Source organism: Onychomys torridus, chromosome 11, assembly GCF_903995425.1.
Source record: "Onychomys torridus chromosome 11, mOncTor1.1, whole genome shotgun sequence".
NCBI classification, from domain to species: Eukaryota; Metazoa; Chordata; class Mammalia; order Rodentia; family Cricetidae; genus Onychomys; species Onychomys torridus.
In genome coordinates, this window is record NC_050453.1 from 56,750,442 (window position 1) to 56,767,348 (window position 16,907).

Consider the following 16,907-nt stretch of genomic DNA (forward strand, 5'->3'; position numbering starts at 1 on the left):
GCCAATGCATGCTTCAGAAGGAACATACAGTGACAGTAGCTGCTCTCTCAGTCTGGATAAGTGCTCTGTCTTTATTTAGTTGGGCTTTTATCTCTATTCTTGCTATCAGGACACTCTCATAATAGCATGTAATTCCATCGCCATACAACGGTTCATGGTGGACAAGACAGGAATAATAACGGACTTCCTGAATGGGACGGGACTCCCATCACCGGGGAAATAATAAAAAGAATTGGCCAATGAGATTACATAAAATTAAAATGATTATGCATACCAGAGTAAGGAGATAAGCTACAGAATGGGAGAAGAATGTTGCCAGCTGTTTATGAAACAAGGAATTGACAGCTAGACTATGTAAAGAAAAACAAACGCACAAAAAATTTCAGTCAATAAATGGCAAATTATGTCAAGTGAGTGGTACAAATGTGTAATAAACTACTCAGTTGATGAAAGCAGAGTGGGCTCATGGTCAAGGCCTACCTGGGCTGTAGAATGGGTTTTGAGCAGCCAGAGCTCCAGAGCAAGACCCTGTCTAAAAAGGAAATAAAGAAAATTGAGATCTACCTCATGCCATCAAGAAAGCAAGTCACAACAAACAGTAGGCAGGAAAGAGGGGCTCACACACAATTGTGGTGGGAATGTACCTTGGCACAGCCACTCTGGAAACCAATACGGGCGTTCCTTGAAAAAAGGAAGAAAGATGGAGTAGTACCTGATCCAGGGAGCCTATACAGTCTAAGTGTGTAAAGAAATCTAAGTCACACAGCACAGAGGCAGCTGACACCATGTTTATGGCAACCCTATTCACAGTGGAGTTTAATTCAGCCACAAAGAAGGATGAAATTATATCATTTGCAGGAAAATGGGTGGGAGCAGAGATCATTATGTTCCCTGAAAGAAAATGAATTCCCAATGATAAATTCCACCTGTTTTCCCTCATATGCAAAAATATAGAAAATCTATTTAAAAATCATGTCATTCTTCAAGATTCTTAAAAATCCTGCATTGAAATCTATCTCCCTCAAATGTGTGTGTTTACACACACACACACACACACACACACACACACACACACACGCACACACACACACGCACACACACACCTATATGAGATTAAAATTGGAGAAAGAGCAGAGCCAGGCAGAGGTGGTAGAAGGATGAAGAACGGGTGGAGGGCTAGAGAGATGGCTCAGCAGTTAAGAGCACTGGCTGTTTCTAAAGGACCCGGGTTCAATTCCCACTGTTGTACCTGTCTCAGAAACCCCCAAAGACCACCAAGGAGCTGATTTCCAAGGCAAGCACATATGAGTCTTTTTATTATCAGGTTCGAACCTGGACCATGGCACAACAGATAGAGGGAAATGTGGCAGCGGTGCAGGCCGAGGGGTAAAGAGTTTTTCTTAAAACTGGGAATTACATGCTTTGGCATTTGGGGATTGGGTAGAAGGGATATGGGGCAAGGTGATTTTTTGAAACTATCGGTCTAGACTTTGGTCGCGAAACCACATTTGAAACCATTGGGTTAGACTTTTTGGCGGGGAACCATAATTTGCTAGACAGGATTATCTGGGCTGCTCAGCAGGATTATCTAGATATCTTCAAGGACCATAAACCACAGACAGGATGTCTGCAGGAACATACTGCCCTGTATCTGTTCAAGTTGTCATGGCACGTTCCTGAGGTCCTTCCTGGAACTGAGTACAGCAGGTGGTCTAAGATGGCGGCCCTGCCCTAAGATGGAGTCTGTATTGCCTTCACACCATCACCCACATGGCAGCTCACAACTGTAACTCCAGGTCCAGGGGGCTTGATACCTTCATACCAATGCACACAAGATAAATTTTAAAAAAGAATGGGTGGTGGAAGCTGGCGGTGGTGGTGGTGGTGGTGGTGGTGGCGGCGGCGGCGCAAGCCTTTAATTCCAGCACTTGGAAGACAGAGGAAGGTGGATTACTGTGAATTCAAGGCCAGCCTGGTCTACAGAGTGAGTTCCACAACAGCTACACCAAAAACAAACAAATAAACAAAAAGAATGCATAATGGAAATGAAATATAACCAAAGAACGTGATACAACATTGAAAAGTCACAATGCAGCCCATTAATTGGTACAGTGAATTTATACTATTTTTTTAAAAAGAGATATATAAATACCATCCTTTTGTCGGGGACAAAGATTCCCTGCACACTGTGGGTGAACCTACCAGCTAACGGTACCTGCAGGCTCCTGACTGACCATTGAAGTAGCCAGCTCTAACAGCGGGGCTGCTGCCCGCTTTTTGGTTGCTTCAGGAGGTTTTACGTTTTATTAACATAATAAAATGTACCTTCCACAGTTACCTACAGTATGTAATTGCAAATGCATATTATTGATATTACCAGCGTGATGCTTGAGTTTGCTTTTCCATTACTAGAAACTCTGCATTTTATGCATTAATTATACAAAGAATTAATGAAGGCTTACACAGGTCAGTCTGCACGGAGACAGTGTCGGGACAATTATACCGATGGCGGAGCTCGCCTCTCTTTAGTAAAGGTGATGTTCCGAATGGTAGCTTTAAGTGCCCTTCTTCCTGGACATAAAGTGATAGTGGACGAGGAATAAATGAGCGCCCTCCTGTAAAACCCAGTTTCACAAGAGGACAGTGGATACTGAGCATGCCCACGTCTAACACTTCTTACTTTTCAATTCTTGTAAAAGTCCTGGTAAAGAGATTTACATTTTACATTCTTTGCAACATTAAAACAGTAACGTCAACTCCACACTCAACGTGTCCAGGGCAGACCCACCCTGGTCTTATCCAGGGTCCCCATCACTGCAGACAGCATTTTGCTTAAAAAGGAAGGTGCTTTTTTTTCTTCCTCCAAAAGCTCACGGACTATGGAGCAACTGCCCTCTCTTTAATTCATCCATGCTTTGTTAATTTTGACTCTCAATAATCTCTTGAATCTATCCACACCACTATGGCAGACGCCGATGATGCCAACACCACCCCCCTCCACCCACAGCCATACTCTGCCTTGAGCTCCACCATATATTGTACCTGAGCCCTGCAGTGGCCCCAAGCCTCGCTCCCCACACCCACCTCAGACCCTTTTCAAATCCATCCTCTCACTGTAGCAAGAGGAGCGAGGAGGAAACAGGAAACAGTGGCCTCTCCCTGCAGCAAACACTCCCAATGCTTTCCGCTGGTCTTGAGATGAACCTTGAACCCAGTTCCACAGCCCACGAGGGTCTGCCTGTGCAGCTTGGCCTCCTCCAGCACTAGGCTCTCGCTGACCTCAATGATCTCTGAGTTCCCTGTCCCAGGAACTTGGAAGAACTGGCTCAGCTTGCATTTGGTGGTGAACTTCAACGTTCAGATCCAATTCAAGATTTTCTCAAGGACCCCTGCTAGGTGAAGTTCCTGATTGTGAGCGGCTGACAGCACCTGCTACCTGTGTCTTACATTGCAATGTTACAATTACTTCTGTTAGTATTTCATGAATCCCTGCTTCCCTCAGTTATCTTTAAAATGTATGAAGGTACCATCTCTTTCCAATCCCTACACTAGTTCCCATCTTGCAGAGTAACTACCATAGATTGCACTAGAGACCAAATAAATACATTGGTGAGATGGTTGGTGGGTGGGTGGGTGGGTGGTTTGCTGGTTGGCTTGTTGGTTAATTGGTTGGTTGAGTGAGTGAATTAAGAAATGAATGGCCGGGCCGGTGGTGGCTCGTGCCTTTAATCCCAGCCCTTTAGAGGCAGAGGCAGGATCTCTGTAAGTTCAAGGCCAGCCTGGTCTACAAAGTGAGATCCAGGACAGGCACCAAAACACCACAGAGAAACCCTGTCTTGAAAAAGAAAAAAAGAAAAGAAAAAGAAAAAGAAAAAGAAAAAGAAAAAGAAAAAGAAATGAATGAATTACAAAATAGCACTTTGTGCCAGGTTTTATCAGAATCAGGGGGGCAGGCTTGGTGGCACATGCCTTTAAACCCAGCACTCTGGAGGCAGAGACAGGCAGATCTCATGAGTTCAGGGTCAGTTTGACCTACAGAGTGAGTTCCAGGACAGCCAGGGCTACACAGAGAAACCCTGTCTCGAAAATACAGCAACAAAAAAGAATCATAACTTTGACACCAGACTTCCTGGGTTTTTGTTTTTGATTTGTTATTGTTGTTGTTGTTGGGGTGACGCTCTCTTTATATAGCCCTGACTGCCCTAGAACTTGCTATATAGACCAGGCTGACCTCAAACTCAGAGAACCACCTGCAAGGACTAAAGGCATGTGCCACCACTCTAGACTGAGACTTCCTGGTTTTGAATCCCAGTTCTTCCTGAATGACCAGACACATGTTATAACTGTCTGTACTTAAGTTTCTTTAACTATAAGATAAAGGTAATCATATATCTTACAGTGACTACTTATTACATTTAAATGAACTGATATATATAAAGGCACACTGGATGTTCCTGAAATACAATAAACACATATACGTGCTACTATGATATCATTTCATAGAACAGTACAACTATAGTATTGCTTTTATTAGCCGTCATCATTAATACCATTTGTACAGATATTTGCTTTTGCACGACAAACAATAGGGGGCCACTGAAAGAAAATTTCAAAACAATATTTATTTTTTAAATTATGTGTGTTCCTGTCTGTCTTTGTATGTGCATGTGAATGCAGATGTCTCTAGAGAGAGGCCAAAGTGTTGGATCCCCCTGGAGCTAGTTTTCAAATGGTTGTGAGCCACCCACCACAGATGCTGGGAGTTGAACTCAGGTCTTTAGCCAGAGCAGGACCTGCTCTTAACTTCTGAGCAGTCCCTCCAGCCCCAGCCCGGCATGTACAAGGCCCTGGATTTGATCCCTAGTAAATAATAAATAAATAAAACTGGCATCAAGATTCTTCAAACAAGTGACCAGAGCAACTAAAATTTGAATAAGAAGTTTTGTTTATTGACAATCAGAAACTTCTAGAAGGATGGAACTTTCACCAGGATGGAACAGACCTCATCAGATTCGTCAGGTCTGAAGGGAAGTTAGCATCCTTGTTTCGAAATGGAGGGGATGCGAAGGGAGGCAATCAGGCCCAGCAGGCAGCTGCCCAGTCAAGCCCCTCCGGTGGGTTGTTTGGCTGGACAAGTGCAGCCCCAGCCATGGTCCATATTACAGATTAGACTCTGGCACTGACGTGGGTCACATCTGCCACAGCCATAGCCAGCAAGCTCGACACAGAAGCCCCAGGCTGACAGAGTGTCGTCTGTCCCTCTCTGCTTCGTTGTATGGCTCTCCAGAGTGGACTGTTTCCCACACTCTGACCCTGTTAGAATCCTTGCTGCTTCTCTGCCCACGTTTCTCTCCCCTGTCATCTTCAAGAATGCTAGAATTTAGATCCCTTCTCAGTTTTGCTCTTTGTCTTCTCTTACACGGCGACCTCCTTTCCTAGCTTGTCTTTGGGCCAAGGACATGTTTATGGGGTATGCTGTCCCTTCTCTGACCCTCCCTCGACATATGCTCAGGACCTTCTGGAGTCTGACATCTGCCTAAAACATCATGTAAATTTGGTCTGGATCACTGACAACTATATAGTGACCGGACAGCCTTCTGTGTTCAGGAGCCAAGCCGCTATCGAGGGCGACAAATGACACCAGCCTAATGACCACAGTAATTCACTGCCCTGTTCAAAGATACTCTTTAGCAAAGTCAAGGTTAAAGCTGTGTAATGGAACAAATTAAGGGCCTCCGTTACAGGACTCCACACTTTTGGCATACACTTCAACTACTAGGAAATAACTATCGTTCCTATCTATCTACATTTAAAATTTTTTTCTCCTTTGGAACAGCTATAAACTATCTAAGGAAAGATTGTTTGAGGCCTTATAAACACTTCTCTTTAAATCCTTGAGCTAAGTAAGGCCTGACGCGGTAGTGCATACATACCTCTTCTATGAGCACTTGGAAGGTAGAGGCAGAGAGATCAGAAGTTCAATGCCAACCGTAACTACAAAGCCAGGCTGGGCTACACAGTGAGATCCCACCTATAAGTCAATCAAATAAAGGAGCTAGAGAGATGGCTGAGGAGTTGAAAGCTGTTGCAGAGGCCATGAGTTTCGGTTCCCAGCCCTCTCACTGGGCAGCTCATAACCTCTTGTAACTCAAATTCCCTGGTGTTTCACACCTTCTAACCTCTGGGGGCGCCTACACTCCCACGCACATACCCCCATACTGACACAGACACCTGAATAAAAATAATAAAATTAATCTTTTAAAATAAGTAAGGGATAGCCGGGTGGTGGTGGCAGCAGCGCACGCCTGTAATCCCAGCACTCGGGAGGCAGAGCCAGGCAGATCTTTGTGAGTTCGAGGCCAGCCTGGGCTACACAGTCAGTTCCAGGAAGGCCCAAAACTACACAGAGAAACCCTCTCTTGAAAAACCAAAAAATAATAACAATAAGTAAGGAATGCAGCTCAGAGATAAAGCAATTATCTGACTCAAACATAAGTACTATTATAAATGAATGAATGAATGAATGAATGAATGGATAGATAAATAAATAAATAAATAAATAAATAAATAAATAAATAAATAAATAAAATAGTAAATGCTAAAACCCAAACACACAGGATCGCCCTTCTCATGTCTAAAAACACTAGGAGTCTGGCCCATCTTCATCTTATGTTAACGTGTGATTCACACTTAGGAAGGGAACATCAGTAGAGATGTCCATCTGAGGAGCTATAGCTGATGACGCTCGTGTCCAGCCTTGCCTCCAGGGGTCACAATGAGGAGGGCTGGGGCCACCCCACAATCTGTGGTGAAGAATAAGAACGGAGGAGCCCACAGTGAGACGAACAGCTGCTTAGCCAGCTCTCTGTGAACCGTCTGCAGAGGAAAAGAAGCAGAGGGAGGCACTGTACCTCCAAGAAAGCCACAACCTTGAATTTGGTGGCCCAGGATGTTTGCAGCTGCCTGGGGGCGGGGGTGGGGGAGGAGTGCTATCTCCTCAGCCCGCACTCTCAGCCAGCCAACCGTCCACACCACTCACCCCCTCATGATTTCATCTGATTAATATGTAACCAAAAAAGTGAAAGACATTTCACAATCTGCATGTCTCGGCAGTTCTGAAATTCCTTTAGGCTGGAAGCAATCGCCAGCAAGACTTCCTCCACTCTGACATATTTATTCTTCCTCTTCAGATTCAAACCATTCCAGAAGGTGAGTTAAAAAATACAGCAAAAGCAGCCTGCTTGTCTGCAGTATTTACATGCTTTACATACCCTGAAAATATGTAGCTTATTAACGACTGATTTCCCAGCCTCTTCAATAAGCTTTTTATTAGCACGACACTCCTTAACTCACAAGTGTCAAAGCACTGTGCCCTGCGCGTGTCTCCTTTATGATATTTAATATAAAGATAGAGCAGTATTTATGTCCCTCACAATCAGAGAACGGATTGTTTTAAGGTTATACAGCCTAGATGCGATAAAGAAAGAAGGAAGCTTACAAAATGATAAATATTTTCATTAAAAACTTTAAAACTAAAAGTTCAAAGATATGTTCTCCTCTCTTATTTCTTGTCAAAACATGACTTAAGACCCAAAACTAATCTACTTTCAATTTTATTCCATATTTCAGCGCTGTCATAGTACTCAGCAGAGAGTATTGGAATACGATCATTTTTTATTTTGTTGATGTTACCGACAGCTTTATTTCACAAAGCAATCTTATACTATGTCTAGCAGTAGCAGGGCATAGAGGTCAAATAGTCTATCCTTACAGGTAGAGAGCTTATTAAATGGCACGTCTATTAAACCCGATGGACAACATAAAGAAACATTTCAGCAAAATACTTTTAACATAGTTCAATGAAGATACGGCTCCAAGGGGCAGTAAATAATTTAAACGGAGACCAATGGGGAATTTGTCCCATTTTTTTAACAGCATCTTCAAATTATATTTCAAACAGAGTCGGCAGAAGAGAAAGAGAGAAATAAAAGCTGCAGAGACCAGCCCAAATTTTACTATTCCTGCAGTATGGATATTTTCTCTAGCTAGTGTGGAGGCATACAACGAGCGCCTCAGCCCAAAGCTAAACAAGACCTCCATCAGCAATTCTCCGTCATGAAGGTCATTTAGAATATGCAACCTGCAGGCATGGATGGTAGCACACAGCCAGGGATCCCAGCACTAAGGATCTGGGAGCTCAAGGCCAGCCTGCACTACTAGACCCTGTCTCTAAAGAAGTAAATGAACATAACCTAGCCATAAACATTATATAATCGTGGATGGAGATACTTTCTTTTGAGGGGAGGGTCTCACTGTGTAGACTGGGATGGCCTGGAATTTGCCATGTGGACCAGGCTGGACTTGAAGTGAGAGAGATCTACCTGTCTCTGCAAGATTTATCAGTGTGCACTACCACATATGGCAATAACATTTTTGTTTTGTTTTCTGTTTTTCGAGACTGGGTTTCTCTGTGCAGCCCAGGCTATTCTGGAACTTGCTCTGTAGACCAGGTTGGCCTCAAACTCACAGAAATCTGCCAGCCTCTGCCTCCCGAGTGCTGGGATTAAAGGTGTGCATGACCACCACCGCCTGGCAATAACATTTTTTAAAGACTCTTTCTGGTGCCTGTTTTTAGACAATACTTCATTTTTAATGTTTGTCTTTATACACACGTCTCAGTCATTCTTTTTTTTTTTTAAGATTTATTTATTTATTATGTATACAGTGTTCTTGCTGCATGCATCCCTGCAGGTCAGAAGAGGGCGCCAGATCTCATTACAGATGGCTATGAGCCACCATGTGGCTGCTGGGAATTGAACTCAGGACCTTTGGAAGAGCAGCCAGTGCTCTTAACCTCTGAGCCATCTCTCCAATACTTCATTTTTAAATTACTTTGATCATAGCCCAGCACTCAGAGGATCTCCATAAGTTCGAAGCCAGCCTGGTCTACATATCAAGCTCCAAGACAACCAAGACTACATAGAGAGACCCTATCTCAAATATAATACACACACACACACACACACACACACACACATATATATATATATATATATATATATATATACATATATAACACACACACATACACACACACACATATATACATATAACACACACACACACATATATACATATAACACACACACACACACACACACACACACACACACATATGTTGCTAGATCAAGACAAAGCTTACGTCTAAGAAGAATGACTAACTGGAGCCGATATGGATAACATGTGTTCACTTATTGAGTAGATTTGGCAAGAAAACATAAACATGGAGTTGGGGATGCAATTCAGACATACAGTGCTTGTTCAGAATCCTTAAGGCCCTGGGTTCCATCCACACTGCTACAGAGGACAAAGAAATCTCAATGCGATGACAAAGGATTCTAAAAAGAATGTATTAATAACTCATTTTTAAGATTTACCTTATTATTTTTAATTACTAGTAGGTGTGTATATCTGCACATAGATATGTGCACATGAGTGCAAGTGTCTCTGGAGGTGAGAGGAACCAGGTCTCCTGGAGCTGGAGTTAGAGACAGCTGTGAGTCATGTGATGTGGGTGCTGGGAACCAAACTTGGGTCCACTCAAGGAAAATAAGTGTTCTGAGCCACTGAGCCACCTCTCCAGCCCCCAAAATGTGTCAGTTCAGAATGAGGTTTTCTTTCAGTTATCCCTGGCAAATCCTTAATTTTATATATATATATATAAAATCATTTTTTAATCATTATTTAGTATTTCCTCTGTATGCTAAAAAGGGAAGAAAGAAAGAAAGAAAGAAAGAAAGAAAGAAAGAAAGAAAAAAGAGAGGGGAGGGAGGGAGGGAGGGTGGAACAGAGGAAAACAGAATCCACAAGATGAAATGGTGGCCCCGCCTTCACATGCATGTTGTCAGTTCCCACCAAGATGGCAGGCAGAACCTGCAATATCAGTAAAGGTTACTAGGAACATCACATCTCTTAATCTTGAAATTGGATGCCCAGTCTCTCACCAGGAACTCGGCTCCCTGGTCTCTTGCCAAGAATATACACTGCTTGCTGTAGGGTTATCAGCAGATTTACCTGGTGGGATAATTAATACAGCAGAGAAACATAAAGGCTGAGCTGTTGAGGTCTGCAGACGCCGCCCTCACACCATCACTCCAGCCACTGTCCTTGCCTCAGCACACAGTAAATCATCTACCTAAATGTATTTGCACCCAATCATTTTTTAAAGTCACAATCTTTGTAGTGTCAACTTGTCAAGGGTCAAAGGGAAGAACAGGCAAGGTTCCCAAATCAATCTGCTTGTAGAAACTGTCTCGTTTCATTTCAAATTACCTGCTGCAGTGGACGCCGGGTATGGACAAACTGCCTTCCTCCATAAACCATGACAGCCTGGGTCGAACTTCTGCGATCATTCATAAGGGCCAAGTCATGTCGCCTCTGTCATTAACTACTTTTAAAGGGCTCTGCAGGGGTAAATGATCTTGCAGGGCAGCTACAGATATAAATACCATTTGGACAGTTTAATGTCAAAAAACAACTCCTCTGGGATTAAATCTGTGTAACCCAATAAGACGGCTGCCCATACAAGGATTAAGGTGCTTGGGTATTATTATGGGAAGCCGTATCTTTACATATGTTTTGTGCAAGTGAGCCCACAGCAAGCCGAGAACCATTCATCTACATTATGCAACGACATGGTGTCCTGAAATATTAACACTAACTTTAACAGTCAGAGTCTCAGCCTTCCAGAAAGCGTTCTTCCACAGCTGACATGTCCTTGTGAGGCCGACCAGAAAATGAGAGCACATGATGGTGTGAGCCTTGGGCCTGCAGAACTCAGTGGACTATTAAAGACCTAAAACTGTCCATGAAATTGGGGCAGTTAGACACAATCACTTGTGCACAAAGAGCCAGCAGATAAGAAAGGACTGAACTCATTATTCCGTCCCCATCTTGGCTTGCCCATGGTGGTAAACACTGTAATACCTAAATTAACAACTGATATTTATTGAACACTTGGTATACGTTGAACACTGTCTGAAGGGCTTTATGTGTGACCTTGCCAAAATTCATATCCTAATGAGGAATCTGTTTTAATCTCAGTTTAAAGGGAATAAGGCTGTGAATCAGAGTAGACAATCATTTGCCTCAACGGGAACAAATTTTGTTTGTGACTGAAGAAGAAGTCGGCATTGATGCTATGCCGCCTCCATCACCATCTGCCCCCTGGAAGAAATTTGACTTGCTTGACATATGAAGTATTGCACAGTATAAATACAACAGCTCTGCTTTCTTTAACATGCGTGCCTTGTACAAAATCCTTTCACATCACTAAAAGGAAAGCGTTGCTTAGTTACTGGAGGCACACTAAGTGACATCAAGTAGATGTAAGAATCCCTCCACCGGGAAATGAAGACTTTCCAGAGGGTACGTGGGCATGGGACTTTTAAGGAAATCAATTTCAAAATACTCAGTGTCCATATGTTTTCTTTCCTAAAATTAATCATCCTGAGAAAATATGCTAATCCACACTTTCTACCCCAAATCAAAACAGATGTTCCCCAACCTACTTCCAATGAAACACCCCCTCCACAACCCCAACTCTTGCCCCACCCCGAGGGTGAGAGACTCCACTTTCCCCAAATTTCCTCACCAGTCCATTCCCAGAAGAGATGCGTGTCAATAAAAAGCCTTCTGGGTTTGAGACTCATCTAGCAAATGTAATGGATGTGTAATGTTCTGATCAGTTTCTGATGGTACCGCAGTATGGAAGGAAACCGTTGGCCTTTGGAACCTCTTTCATCTAGGGTGTGCACCTACACAGCTGTGCAGCAGAGAATGAATGAGCATAGAACCAACCAGCCTAGGACACGCTACCTTCTGATACGGGTCTCTGGGGAAAAAGAATGGAAATACAATTTCACAGGGAAAAGGGAAAAATACAGGAGAGGCTGAGCATTTTTTTAATTGATTTATTTTTATTTTATGTGCACTGGTGTTTTGCCTGCATCTGTGTCTATGTGAGGGTGTCAGAGCCCCTGAAATTAGAGTCACAGACAATCTTGAGCTGCCATGTAGATGCTGGGAATTGAACCCAGGTCCTCTGGAAGAGCAGCCAGTGCTCTTAATCGCTGAGCCATCTCTCCAGCCCCCAAGTTTTAATATTTTTAAATGAGTGCTGTTGAGTTAAAAAAAAAATCACTGTGGAATTCATATTCCTCTGCATACATTCCAACCACAGCTTCTCATTTGCAGCACTGTGGACATTTGGGGCTGTGGTTTGTTGTCTAGTCTAATAGGATGTCAGCAGACCCTTGGTCTGTACACACATGTAAACACACATACTCATACATACATGTGTGCATGTACATAGTGTGACCTCTAAAAAAGTCTCAACACCCGCTAGGCAGTGGTGGCACACTCCTTTAATCCCAGCACTGGGGAGACAGAGGCAGGTGGATCTCTGTGAATTTCAGGTCAGCCTGCTCTACAGAGCAAGTTCCAGGACAGGTACCAAAACTACACAGACAAACCTTGTCTCAGAAAACAAACAAACAAACAAAAACCAAAGAAGCAATATAGGGGATTTATTATATTTTCAAATTTTGATATTAAATTTATTCTCATTGAACTTCCAATTAAAATTGTGCAAAACAGTACATAATTGTTAATTTTTTAAAAAAGTTATTATTATTGCCATGATGGGGAAGGGTGTTTCTGTGCATGTGAGAGAATTTTTTTTAATTTACTTGATTTTTATTTTATCTGTATGAGCATTCTGCCTGATTGTATGTATGTAAACCATGTGTGTACAGTGCCCATGGGAGCCAGAGGAGGCTGTTAGACTCCCTGGAACTGGGGTTACAGATGGTTGTGAGCTGCCACGAGTGCAGGAACTGAATTCAGGTCCTCTGCAAGAGCAGCAAGTGCTCTTAACCAAGGAGCTGTTCAATGCACTGGCTGCTCTCCCAGAAGACCCAGGCTCAGTTCTCAGCACCCATGCGGCAGCTGACAACCAGGGGATCCAATGCCCTCTTGTGGCCTCTGCATGCACTGGTACACATACATGTAAACAAAACTCATAGCCATAAAAATTTTAAAATACATCCATTTTAATTAATTAAATGATTAAACAAATAACTCAGTTTCTAGATTCAGCTCCAATTCTCCAATTTTTCACTAATACACATTTAAAATGCATATATATATATATATATATATATATATATATATATATATATATATTTTGTTTGTTTTGTTTTGTTTTGTTTTGTTTTTTGTTTTTCAAGACAGGGTTTCTCTGTACCTTTGGAGCCTGTCCTGGACTAGCTCTGTAGACCAGGCTGGCCTCAAACTCACAGAGATCCACCTGCTTCTGCCACCCGAGTGCTGGGATTATAGGCGTGTGCCACCACCGCCCGGCAAAATGCTTTATATTTTAACAGTAATCTGCAATAATAATGCCTTTCAGATATGCTATCTCCTCTAAACTTGTTCATCCAGCTTTGAAGGTGAGGTAAGATAAGTGGGCCCAGGAATGCATGCCTGAAACTCCAAGTTCAGTGCTCTTCCAGGGACTACACAGCTCCCAAAACATAGGGGGCCAACAGTCTTCAGAGAATGGCAGTTACTGCTTTTGGAAACACAGTCCCAGTGAAGACAGTTACATACTCTTGACCTGAACTAGGAAGGGCCCATTTGCTGAGTTCACATTTGACATCTGAGTCTTTAAAAGAAAGTCAAGATCCCTCAACCTTGGGTAGTCCAAACAATCACACTTCTTAGTTTGGTTTGAGGCATGAGTGAAGATAACGTGATGCTTGCCTTCTGAAAACTGTGTCGGCCCAGGGTTGGCAACACACAAAGCCTCCAGGACAAGAGGCAGCATAATAATGTGTAGTGCAGTCCAGTGGGAGCCAAATCCTCAAATGGCCAACAGACTTCACCAAAGAACCGTCCTGGTGAAGACGGGAGGCATCCCTGTAGCCAACCTGTGTGTATTTAGAGAGTACCTCAGGGGTAGTGTCTTGGGCTCTGGGAACCTAGCAATGGTCCAGACGGGCTGCAGACTATGGTAGAAAAGCATCAAGTGCAACAGATGTCCCCCACCACTGCCAGCAGATACTGCCTCAGAGCTACACTTTCCTCACGCACAAACTGAGGGGGATGTTGAGTCCAGAATATGAAATAGAGCAGTATATTTATAGCTCATGAGATGTAAGAAAGGCTCATCAAGTCTTATTCATGAAAGCTGATCTTGCCTGTGATTTTCCCACGGTGATGAGGCCTAGGCCAGTCACCTCTCATGCATTATCACACATAACTCTCACAGTTCACAGCATTGTTAGCCCTGTATGGAAGGTAATAGTGATACACAGTCATACAAGTATGTACGATTAGAGTCCACACTCAAATCCAGCTGGCTTGTCTCCGGAGCTGGTATCCACAGTAAACTACACCGCCTCCCTCTTCTTGCCCACATCCCCAGCGTCACCTCAACCCCTGCCCGGCCTTTTTTTCTGAAAGTGACTTTCAGCCTAGGTTGTAGAGAGGAAGGAAGGGAGCCTCTGCACCGCTCCCTTGTGGTTCATTGCCTTCCTCTCTGATGTCTGCTGCTCTTAGCAGACTTCCTAATTCTAGCTAGCTACCTAGGTTGTTTGTGTGTCCGTTTGCTTATTCGAGACAAGGTCTCATTATGTAACCCTGGTTGGCCTGGAACTCACCTGCCTTTGGCAGTAAGTACTGGGATTAAAGGCATGCACCACCACACCAGCTTAGATTTTTTTTTGTTTTGATTTGTTTTCTTTCTTTCTTTTTTTTTTTAAACTTCGACACTATTTATTTATTTATTTATTTATTTATTTATTTATTTATTTATTTATTTATTATGTATACAGAAGAGGGTGCCAGATTTCATTACAGATGGTTGTGAGCCACCATGTGGGTGCTGGGAATTGAACTCAGGACCTCTGGAAGAGCAGTCGGTGTTCTTAACCGCTAAGCCATCTCTCCAGCCCCTATTTGTTTTCTTGTTTATATTTAATTATTTTACTTTATGTGTACGGATGTTCTGCCTGCATGCATGTTTGTGCGCCACATGCAAGCATGTTAGATCCCCTGGAACTAGGGCTAGGAATGGTTATGAGACACCATTGGGTGCTGTGGATTAAATCTGGGTTCTCTGCAAACACAACATGCACTTTTCATTGCTAGCCATTTCTCCAGCCCCTGGACTAGAATTCTTTTTGTTTGTTTTTGCTTTTATTTTTTGATTCAGAATTTTCCTATTTAGTCCTGGAATTTACTCTGTAGACCAGCCTGGCCTTGAACTAAAATCCATTTGCCTCTGCCTCCTGAGTACTTGGATAAAAGGTGTGCACCATCACCACCCAGCTTGGACTGGGCTTCTTGATCCTGCTGCCTCCACCTTCTGCCTGCTGAGTTTATAGGCATGTGTACTTCCATGCCCACTTCACTCCTGCTCTGAACTAGTTCTTCGCAGACCCCAGGGCCTGGCTGACTCAGCAACTTCATCGGTCCTCTTGCAGCTCTGGAGGATGCACAGGGCACAACATGGCACTTCAGTGCCTACAATCTTTCGCTACAAATCTGGGCACATATTCATTCCAAATCCCTGTGTGTTCTGCATGTGGTCTTTTCTCCACCCTGTGGTACTGAGGACCGTAACCAGGGCCTGTGCCTACCAGCACGTACCTTATCACTGAGCTGTATTCTCAGCCCTTTTTGTATTTTGTATTTTGTGAGATGGGGCTCACCAAGCTGCCTAGGCTGGCCTGGAACCCACTCCATAGCCCAGGCAAGTCTTGAATTGGGGGTCCTCTGCCTTAGGTACCCTAGTAGCTAGATGACAGGCCTTTACCACCAGGACTATCAACTAGATACCCAGGCAGTGGCCAGAGGGGCTCGCTTTCTCTTTGGACTTCAGTTTTAGGGGAAGACGGTTGACTCTAGAGGTGGCCCTCCCTGACTAAGGCTTTCCAATTCAAAAACAAATAAACAAATTAGAAAACCTTAAACCTTGGCTGACGATATACTGTGCTGTCCAAACTCCCTTAGACAGTGGAAAGGGAAGCTGGGCCTGGTGGCACACCTGTAATCCTAGTGACTGCAACGTTGAGGCAGGAGGATTAAGACGAGTCTCAGCTACAAGGTAAGACCCCATCTCAAGGTGGGAGTGGGAGGAGAAAAGGGGTGTGAGTAACACCCACCCATTCTGGGTACCTGAATTTTTTTTTTTTTTAAATTCATGGAATGAAGAGGTGTGCAAGTGTGCCACAGCGCATCCATGGAGGTCAAAGGACAACTTGAGGAAGCTAGCTTTCTCCTTCCACCTTTATGTGGGTCCCAGGGCTTGAACTCGGGCTGTTAGTCTGGCATGGCAAGGACTTTTACCTGCTAAAACATCTTGAAGGGTCTCCGTTCCCCCTCAAAAGAGACATGTTTGGAGTCTGGGAAAACAAACCCAGGTACTTTCTCTACCTGCTCATCAGTCAACACAGACAACACTGTGAACAGAAGGGGTCAGATTTCTATACGCCCAGCCATCAGTAGGCCCTGAAGTGGACACCAGCTCAGAGTCCTGTAACTCACTTTGGACCTGACACCATCCAACTGGTGACAGTATCAGAAGATCCCACGGGTTGAGGAGCTTGGTCCCAGACTTCCCACATCCAGTGCCGGTCATCATGGGTGATTTTGGGCTTGTGTTTCTAACCAAATGAAACCCAGCTGTCTTAGTTGGGGTTTTATTGCTATGAAGAGACACCATGGCCACAGTAACTCTAAAAATGAAAGCATTTAATCGGGGCTGGCTTACAGTTCAGTGGTTTAGTCCATTGTCATCACAGTAGGAAACATGGCGCCCCACAGGCAGACATGGTGCTGGA